The following is a 9,313-nucleotide window of genomic DNA, read 5'->3' as shown; positions in this document are numbered from 1 at the left end:
TATCTCCAAATCTTTCTCCCTCATTGGCTATAATCCCTGGAGAGCAAATATTGTGTCTTATTTATTTTATATTCTTTGTATTCCCACCACCAATCACAGAGCCAGGGTGCTCAATTAATGGTAGCAAATTGATAACTCTCTAGCCCGTTTACCAAGGTGCCCATGACAGAATGACTCCATCCTGTTAAATCAAATTTCCAGTTAGGTATTCTGTCCTTTATAAATTCAAGTCATATTGCATATAAATGTATGGCAAAGGGACCAAAAGAGTCCTTATGTAAAAACTCAGGCACTAAAACTGTCAAGGCAAATCAGGAATCCAGTAGGGATTGGCAGGGTCAGCAATACTGAAACTGTTTTATAGTTTGCTATATACTTCTTCTTCTTACAGGTATGCATTGCACTGTGACCTTTGCAAAACCCTTCTGTCCTGCCCTGCCTTTCTCACAGGACTGCTCTAAATCTAAAATATGATACCATAATTTAAAGGGGCTTCTTTAAAACTGGAAAGCAGTATAAAGTTTAAATCATTATGGCTTCTTCCCAAGGCATCAAGATATCTCACAGAGGACATCATTTTAGCAATTCGAAAAACTGACCTTAGGTGAAATTTTCAATAGGCAAATCTTTGCGAAATAAGTACACAGCACCTATTTCATGCCTGGTGTTGTATTAAGGGCCAGTAACACAGAGTGAGGACAGCCTAGGTGCCCAGAACCTAATCTTTGGCTCCTAGATGTTCCTTACTCATGCTTTTTTGATTGATATTTGTAACTGAGAATTTTACAAATACATCCTAATTGGAGGTTTCTAATTCTGGGGAAATTTCCATTCGTTCTTGGAGAGGTTATGATTATGGGCAGATGGCCTTTGATTTCCTGTGGTAGTTACCAGGAGGAGAATCTTGGGAGGCCCTTCCAAGGCTATGTCTTCCCTGATATGGATGAACTTTTGTTTTTACCCATTTCACATAGCGTTAAATCTGGGGTGTGATTATAAGGGTGTGTATCGCATAATTATTTCATTAAAGTATGCTTTAGGTTTACATGGCTTTCTGCATTTGTGTAAAATTTCACAATAGTTAAAAATAAATCTTCCTTCAAAATTCACACAGGTTGTACTCCTCACAAGGAAATATGGCACAGGTGCGGGCCACAGGGAGTATCAGAGCGACCAGGGGCGTCGGTCGGTAGCAAGGGCTGCGTGTCCGCCATCTCTGGCCTCCCTGGAACCATCCCGTCGCCTCCAGGAGGGTAAAAGAACCAATGAAGAGAACAATAACAACGACTATAAAATGATAATCGCAATAAAATCACAGTAGTAACAAATCTGAGAGAGATATTCGCATCTGACAGATAGTAGTAAGAACGACAAATCGCGTCCCCGCGGAGCCGCCGTACCAAAAGACCCCACTGGCTGCGGATACCGCGGCTCTCGCGGCGCCCCTGGCGGGCCCCTTCCCCGCTCCGGTCCGCGGGGTGGGCGGAGCGTGGTGGGCGGGCGGGGAGGGGCGGGGCGTCAAGCCCGCGGCGGAGGGTGGGCACAAGGGGGAGGAGGGAACGGGCGGGCGGCTGGGCGGGGCGCGATCAGGCCTCTGCTCCTCACACGCCGCACTCGCAGCCGAGATCCCGCGCCGCCGAGAGTCCTGGCGGCAAGCGCCGTCTTCGAGCCGAGGCAGCAGCCGGAGGAGGAGCCGCGGGCGCTGAGGTAAGCGCGGGGACGTGCGCCGCGTGGCCTGGAGCCTCGGCGCCCCCGGCCCTGCCCGAGGGTTGTGGTGAGGCCGAGGGGCGGCGCGCGGAGGCCCGAGCGGGCGGGGCCGGGGCCTGGGGGCGGGGACGGCCTGGCTGGCGGGGCCGGAGGGGCAGCGCGGCGCTGGGCCGGCGGGCAGAGCCTTGGGAGTCGGGGTTTGAGGCGGCACGGGCGCCTGTGCACACTCAGCTCTGTCCCGGGCCGTGGCAGCCCGGGAGGTGTGGAAACCGCCTGCCTCGGGGGCGCCCACAGAGGAGGGAAGGCGGGGGACGGCCTTGTCCCTCCCACTTTCGAGGCTCCCAGGCCAGTTCGCCCGCACAGCCCTCGGGAACTTGTTAACAGGAAAGCTTGGCAGGAAAACAAATGCCAACGTTTTGGAAGAACTGAGAGTCACGTCGTTAGGCGCTGAGGCTTTATTTTCCTTCCCCGCCCCCTCCCATCCTCAACCCGACTTGGCCAAAGAAGGATGTGTCACCAGCTCGGGGCCTCGGGCGGGATCCCCGGCCCGGCTGGAAGCAGGAGTACCTGAAACAAAGGTAAACGGAGGCCCGGCATACCCCGACCCTGCCCTGCGGCCGCCCTCGAACCGCCCCAGTGGGTCTCTCCCGCGCCGACCCTGGCCGCCGCCTCAGAGGGGCTTTCTCCCGGGGGACCTCTCGATGGAAACCAGCTGGCGGGGCTCGGAGTTGATGTTGCATCTGAACTCTCTTATGCTCACATTATTCCCAATCCCCCAACTCTGGTAAAGCTTAAGGAAATTTTACCCGGTTTTAGTGGTCAGTAAATGTAAGGGAGGATAAATTGCTGTTTGTAAATTATAAGGTATTTTCTTGTTAGCAAATGGTCTGAAACATGAAATAAAAAATCTTAACACGTAAGCAAGAAAGAGCGATTTCTAGTGCTTTCCAAAATCTGAAGAAATGTTCCTCCTCAAATCACTCATGTAGAAAACATCCCCCCAAACCTTTGGTGCCAGGCATTTTTCTTTGTTCTTTATTAGTCTCAGGACTCAGTTTCTTGTAAACAGAGCACCCAGTGCTGAGACCCTAAGAATTGCCATACTAGGTCAGAGCATGTGCATCCTGCTCAGTAGGCAGCAGGCTTGTGTTGTAGTAAAACACGGTTTGCTTTCTTGGTGATACCGTTAAAATTATCGTAGTTTCATTCCTTTCAGAAATATTCATGACTTTTACTGAAAGCCTTTTAAAAATCGGTAGACCACTCCTAATTTATCTATAAAATGTATTCACATTTATTGCATCCAAATGGCTCTCCTATCGTTTCTGACAGAACTTGAGATACTGTGGAGGAAACTCGGATCTTTTATAAAACTGGGAGCTCAGAGTTTGAGGACAGGGGGAACAAAGTAGTTTTTTAAAATAGAAAGCTTTGAAGAAGTCTTTACCAGAATCAACCTGGCTGATGAGTTCAAAAATAGTTTTATCCAAGAACAGGCTGAACATTAATCAGTTGAAGGTTTATTTGTATTCATAAGTATTTGCATATTTTAAAATGCAGCTAACATTCTGGAGAGTGAAGGGGCTATCTGACTATATCTTAGTCTGAATTAATTTGAGCTTAATGTTTTAGCTGAAACCAGCTGCCCTAAGAGAATGAAAGTTTTGTTTCAGCAAGAAGGGAATAAAAGAGATGAGTAATTTGGGAGAATGGATTACTTGAGGGGGGCTCCCGTTCAAACCATAACTTTACTTTTAAACTCTTCACAGACTCCTCATTACCTCTAGCAAACATAGTCTCCACTGTTATAGCCACAGTCACTTTTCAACACACAACCAAAACTTTTCTTAACATTTACCCGCCACTGCTCATCCCCCAAAAAACCTTACCACCTGGAGTAGTTAATTGCCCTTTTGTGCACTACCGTTGTGTAAATTAGAGGTTTTAATTCATGATACTGTTGATAATTTGGACTAGATAATGCTTTTTTAAATATTTTAAATTTTTATTCTCAAGTTGGTTAACATACAGTGTAGTTTTGGCTTCATAAGTAGAACCCATTGATTCATCACTTACATATAACACCCAGTGCTCATCCCAACAAGTGCCCTTCTTAATGCCCATCACCCATTTACCCCTTCCCCATCAACCCTCAGTTCTCTGTATTTAAGAGTATCATGGTTTGCCTCCTTCTGTTTTTATCTTATTTTACCTTCCTTTCCTCTATGATCGATCGTCTGTTAAGTTTCTCAAATTCCACATATGAGTGAAATCATATAATACCTGTCTTTCTCTAACTTATTTCACTTAGCATAATACCCTCCAGTTCCATGCACGTTGCTGCAAATGGCAAGATTTCATGCTTTTTTCATCACTGAGTAGTATTCCAGTGTGTGTGTGTATATATACATATATATTTTTGATAACACTGCTATAAACATTGGTGTGCATGTATGTGCCCCTTTGGATCAACATTTTCGTATCCTTTGGATAAATTCCTAGTAGTGCAATTGCTGGGTCGTAGTGTAGTTCTATTTTTAATTTTTGGAGGAACCTCCACACTGTTTTCCAGAGTAGCTGCACCAGTTTGCATTCCCACCAACAGAGCAAGAGGATTCCCCTTTCTCCACATACTTGCCAACATCTGTTGTTTCCTGAGTTGTTAATTTAGCCATACTGACAGGTGTGAGGTGGTATCTCATTGTGGTTTTGATTTGTATTTCCCTGATGATAAGTGATGTTGAACATCTTTTCATGTGTCTGTTGGCCGTCTGGATGTCTTCTTTGGAAAAGTGTCTATTCATGTCTTTTGCCCATTTCTTGACTGGATTATTTGTTTTTGGGGTGTTGAGTTTGGTAAGTTCTTTATATATTTTGGATACTAACCCTTTATCCAATATGTCATTTGCAAATATCTTCTCCCATTCTAACGGGTGCCTTTTGGTTTTGTTGATTGTTTCTTTGCAGTGCAGAAGCTTTTTGTTTTGATGAGGTCCCAGTAGTTCACTTTTGCTTTTATTTCTCGTGCCTTTGGTGACATGTCAAGTGAGAAGTTGCTGCGGCTGAGGTCAAAGAAGCTCCTGCCTGTTTTTTTTCTGTTGGATTTTGATGGTTTTCTGTCCCACATTTAGGTCTCATCAGTTTTGAATTTATTTTTGTATATGGTGTAAGAAAGTTTGGACCAGATGATTCATTGTTGTGAAGGGCCATCCTTTGCATTTTAGGGCTGCATTTAGCAGTCTTCCTGATCTCTACTAAATAGATACCAGTAGTACCTCCCCCCCCACACAGTTATAACAGTCACACAACCCACACAGTTATGACAATCAAAAATGCCTCCAGATATTGCCACACGTCCTCTGAGAGAACCCCAAATCACCCCCAGTTGAGAACCACTATTCTAAACAGACTGTTGCCTTAACACTAGTGACCCTGTATTGTTTTCATTTGCTTGTGTGTTGATTTTCTACTGTCCTAAACTTGAGGGCAGAGCAATTGTTCATTTATTTACCAAATATCTGAGGAAAGGCCTACTTTGCCAGCCAGATGCTAGTTTAGGTCTGGCAGTATAGTGGTAAAAGCGACTGCTGTAGTCTTTGTACTCCTGGACATTACAGATGCACCCATGTGTAATGATACAAATACCTCATAAAATTGTGATAAGTTCTGGGAGAAGTACAGGGTGCTCTGAGTACATAAAATAAGGGTCCTGACCTAGTTTGGAAACTAGGGGAAGTTTCCTGGGGAAATGACCTTTAAGTTGAGGTAGACATTAAAGGAAGAATAGAAGTTATAGGGGCACCTGGGTGGCTCAGTCAGTTAAGCATCCAACTCTTGGTTTTAGCTTAGGTCATGATTTCATGGTTTTGGGAGTTCGAGCCCCACATCAGTCTCTGTGCTGGCAGCACAAAGCCTGCTTAGGATTCTCTCTCTCCCTCTCTTTCTTCCCCTCCCCAGCTCACACTGTCTCTGTCTCTCTCAAAACTAAATACTTAAAAAAAAAAAAAAAGTTATAAAGTGAATTTTAGGGGGACAGTATTCCAGGCAGAAAGAATAGGGCCTTTCCTGGGACCTCAGAGGCCACTGTGGCTGGAGCAAGGAGAATGATAAGGGCAGGATGATACAAAATGAGTCTGGTAAAGTAGGTAAAGGACTTTTTTGAGCAGAAGTTCTCAGTCCAGCCTGTTCATCAGAATCAAAAGAGGCACTTAATACAGTAGTAGTGCCTGGGCCATGCTCCAGGCCCAGTAAATCAGAATGTCTGCAGTGGGTCCTACTTCCTTCCCCAGCTGCCGTTTTCCCTACACCTTCCAAAGGGATGACCACTGGTACTAGTTTTGTGTATTGTTCTAGACATTTTTTGTGGGCATTCAAGCAAATGCATATTATTCATTCCTCCTGTTATTTACACATATGGTAGCATACTGTACATACTATTATGCTTGTTTTCAACAATGTCTTGGAAGTCTTTCGATTTTAATACATAGTTTCCTTACTCTTTAATGACTGTATAGTATTCCATTGTTTGGCTATACCACAGATTATTTAACCATTCTTTTATTGATGGACAGTTAAATTGTTTCTAGTAATTTACTATAAATAATAATACATGCATATACCAGTTCACATGTCAGTATATTTGTAGGATAAATTCCTAGAAGTGGAATTGTTGGGTCAAATATGTACATACACATGTGTAAATATTTTTGTGTAAAAGATCAGTCTGATCATATTGGAGAGAATGGTTTGGAACGAAATAAGTGCTTATGGGAGATAACTGAGCCTAATTAAGGTTATTTTGTGCTATAGAATGAATTTTGTCTCCCTAAAATTAAATTTTGAAGTCCTAGCCACTATGTGACTATATTTGGAGATAGAATCTTTGGGAGGTAATTAGGGTTAAACAGGGTCAAAGGGGTGGGGCCCTAATTCAGTAAAATTAGTGGCCTTATAAGAAAAGGAGGTAGGAAAAGCCGTGTGAGCACACAGTGAGAAGGTGGTTGTCTGCAAGCAAGAAAAAGAAAACTGACCTTGCCAGACCTTGATCAGGACTTCTACCCTCCAGAACTGTGAGAAATTCATTTCTTTTGTTTAAGTAATCCAGGCTATGGTATTTTATTATGGCAGCCTGAGCTAAGACACTGTGGAGAGGTAGGAAAGAAAAGATGGTAACTGGGACCATGGTAGTCACACAGAAAATGGAAAGCGGTAGATGGATACAGGAGATATATTTAATAAGCATAACTGATAGGACTTAATAATATGCTATAAACAGTAAGAGGGAGAAATAGGTGGGTAGGATGACTCCCAGGGTTTTGGCTTGCCCAACCAGGTAAATGGTGGGGCTGTTACCTGAGGTAGAGAACACTAGAAGAATGAATAGTTTTGAAGTGAAGTGGGTGATTTACACAGTGATTTACACAGTTCACTTTGGGACTGGTGAGACCTCTAAATGGAGATTGCACATAAACTTTAGATAATTCAAATCCAGAGCTTGGAGGAGTGGGCTGAACTGGGGACACAGATATTTAGGTGTAAATTGAAGGGTGTGGATGGAATTGCCAAGAGCAGAAGTTGTGAATCCAAAGCCCACAGCTGAATTTGGCTTACAGATGTATTTTGTTTTTCGCGTAGAGTAGTTTTTGTTTAATTTTGAGTTAGTTGCCAATAATTTAAAATCTAAAGATTTCCCATGAAAATCTAGATTTGGGGCTTTTCTTTAAAAGTAGGAAGATGTAGCACTACTGAGCTGGCTTTTGAATATGGGAACAATTGATTGGAGCTAAGTCACCACTGATCCCAGCTGCTTTCTGTTTACCAGCGAGCCCTCCACTTCTTAAAACTTATGCCTGGCCTACTTTGTTTATTTACTTGTCAGACCCTGTAGGCACTTAAGTGTGTTATCCCTGCTTTAGGAAGACAGTATAGAATAGCGATTCTTATCTTGGCTGCACATTGGAAATATGGGATAATTTTAAAATACTGATGCTGATAACCCACATCAGAAATTTCTGTTTTTGTTTACTTGGTCAGAATTGCAGCCTTGTGGGCTCCTGGGTGGCTCAGTGGGTGAAGTGACCAACTCTTGGTTTTGGCTCAGGTCATGATCTCACAGTGCATGAGTTCGAGCCCCACACTGGGCTCCTCGTTGACAGCATGGAGCCTGCTTGTGATTCTGTCTACTTTGCCCCTCTGCCCCTCTGCCCCTCTGCCCCTCTCCACTTGCTTTCACTGTCTCTCCTGAAAAAAAAATTAAAATTAAAAAAAAAATTGCCTGGGATTTTTAAAAGCTCTTCAGGTAATTCCACTGAGCAGTAGAAGCTGAAAACCATTGACAGAGGTTAAGAAGAGAGCTCACGCCCAGTGTTTCACAGTTGGGTAAAGGAGGGTAGCTCCAGGAAAGGGATGAGAAGTGGCCAGAGAGATAAGTGGAATGGCATCTTGCAGGTAAGGTATGCAAACTTAATCCAATACACTTGAAGATGTTTTTAATTAGATGAGAGAGAATGAAGTTTATTTTGCATGTATACTTACTGTTTGTCTTGTATGTCCTGTATTATATATGCTGTTCATTACTGCGTAGAGTTTATGTACACACAAAAAAATAGCTATACTTTATCTAATGGGCCATTTAGAGGATTTCAAGAGTAATTTAAACTATGCTTGATTTTTGTCTTAGGGATTTACTTTAGAATCTAATTCCAGTTTAAGATGTGTCATAAAAGGCAAGGGAAGAGCGTATTTAAAAAAGAAAGAAGTTATCAGGTAAAGATGTAGATTGAAAATGACCTATTGAATATAGCCAGATGGAGTCTTTGACCTCAGTGAAACCATTTTATTAATTTTTTTTTCAACGTTTATTTATTTTTGGGACAGAGAGAGACAGAGCATGAACGGGGGAGGGGCAGAGAGAGAGGGAGACACAGAATCGGAAACAGGCTCCAGGCTCTGAGCCATCAGCCCAGAGCCTGACGCGGGGCTCGAACACCCGGACCGCGAGATCGTGACCTGGCTGAAGTCGGACGCTTAACCGACTGCGCCACCCAGGCGCCCCAGTGAAACCATTTTAGATTGGAAGAGGCAGAAACCAGATTGAAGTAGGTAGAAAGTAAAGAAATGGAAAGAATGAATGTTGGGGAAATCTTTTGAGTTGACCCGAGAAGGGAGGTGATGAGGGAAGGTCAGGTGTCTTATATGTCTGTATGGCAGGTGTTCAGTCTGTGTTGGTTACCTAAATGCATCTAACTCTTGAGGGAGGTAACTCATTGGTACCTGATTACCCTTCTCCCCATTTTAGAGGTGTCTTGCTTGTATTTGTTTTGGAGACATTGTGCTTTACACTGAGGAGATAATTTTGCCAGGACATTAGAGACTCAGATGTTAGTGATTAGGCCCTTAGTCTCTTTCTTATCTGAAAAGCCACAGGGCTCCTAAAGGCCAGCAGGGCTCCAGTGACTCTGACATCATCCTCCCATTGAACTGATGAACAAATATCAGATTGTTGGCTTGTTGAAAATGGAATACTCGGCTATGTCAGGGAATATGTATCTAGCTTTCAGATTCCCAGGATCAATGTTCAGCTGTACTTTATCCATTTAACTTGATA

The 9,313-nt window shown here is 43.6% G+C and overlaps 1 protein-coding gene across 1 annotated transcript in view; it reads left to right on the top strand.

Annotated features, from left to right (window-relative positions):
* Positions 1–1,594: 1,594 nt before the first annotated feature.
* Positions 1,595–9,313, top strand: part of PPP2R3A (protein phosphatase 2 regulatory subunit B''alpha) — a 210,679-nt gene continuing 202,960 nt past the window's right edge. Inside the window, exon 1 of the mRNA XM_045036403.1 lies at positions 1,595–1,707. The gene's annotated coding sequence lies outside the window, so the exon portion shown is untranslated. The remainder of the gene's footprint in view (positions 1,708–9,313) is intronic.

Source organism: Felis catus, chromosome C2, assembly GCF_018350175.1.
Source record: "Felis catus isolate Fca126 chromosome C2, F.catus_Fca126_mat1.0, whole genome shotgun sequence".
In the NCBI taxonomy this organism is placed as follows: Eukaryota; Metazoa; Chordata; class Mammalia; order Carnivora; family Felidae; genus Felis; species Felis catus.
This window is presented reverse-complemented; position numbering and strand designations above follow the sequence as displayed.